We start from the raw sequence: 1,025 nt of genomic DNA, 5'->3' as shown, positions 1-1,025 counted from the left end.
AAGAGGAATAGATTAGAAGTAAGGCTGGAGCATAAAGAGGAATCTTGCTATCTTTGGGAAACTTGTGCAGGAGATTGTAGGGAAGGAGAGAAGGAAGATATAAAAAGAAGAACAAAACAGAACTGCATCCACAAAGTGGCTAGGAACCATGTTCATATGCACAAAAGCAAGACCAATCAATGAAGGGGAAGAAAAGCAGAAAAACAAAAGCCAAACCACAATAGCAGTAGAAGAAAACAGCAAACAGAGAGAAAAAATTAGAAAAAAGTCCACTTCCAGTTTTGTCTCTGCTGTCACAGATAGGTGATGTGTGGAGAGAGTCCTGATCCACATTGATTTATTCCAGCAAGCCAGCAGTAACTTTTTGGCAGGGTGGTAGGTAATCTCAGTGAGCCTGCACCTTCTGGCTGAGACCAGACTCATTTGGTCTGTAGCAGTTTGCTGGCCTGAACCCAGTTGGGCACCACTAGATGTCGCTGACAGCTGCTCTGAGTTCTCAGCTCATCTGGTCCATCTTCAAAATGGTTCCTGGCCAATTACTTTCTTGTGCAGGATGACTGAGCCCTCAGCACTCACTGCCAGACAGCGCAGATCTTCCCGTCCACTGATCCTCTTACTGCTGCATCTCTCTGTGGAGATCTCTGGAGACACTAGCATTCACTGTGCATCTGCAGGCTTGAACAGCCCTTCTCATGCAGTGAGACCAACCCTGGGTAGATGGTGCCACCAGCCACCTTCTTTTCCTCCTCTGAAGTTTCTCTCTTCAGTCTGTGGATTTCAGTTCACACATCAAAACCTTCCACCTTACTGGGTCCAGGGTGCCCACTTCCTCCTTCTTTGCTGTACTCCAGCATCTGGGTGGTCACTTTCAGAGACACTCTTCCTCTGTTTTTTTATCACTTCAACATCTTCGTCCTCTCTTCCAACAGGTTTGTGTAGGAAGAAGCAAAAAGAAAATTCAAAGACTGTGTTGGGAGAGGAAATATAACTGGGAAGAATGAAAGACAAAGCTATCTAATAGGGAA

Source organism: Octodon degus, unplaced genomic scaffold (assembly GCF_000260255.1).
Source record: "Octodon degus isolate 3935 unplaced genomic scaffold, OctDeg1.0 scaffold00001, whole genome shotgun sequence".
NCBI classification, from domain to species: domain Eukaryota; kingdom Metazoa; phylum Chordata; class Mammalia; order Rodentia; family Octodontidae; genus Octodon; species Octodon degus.
Note: the sequence above shows the minus strand (reverse complement) of the source record.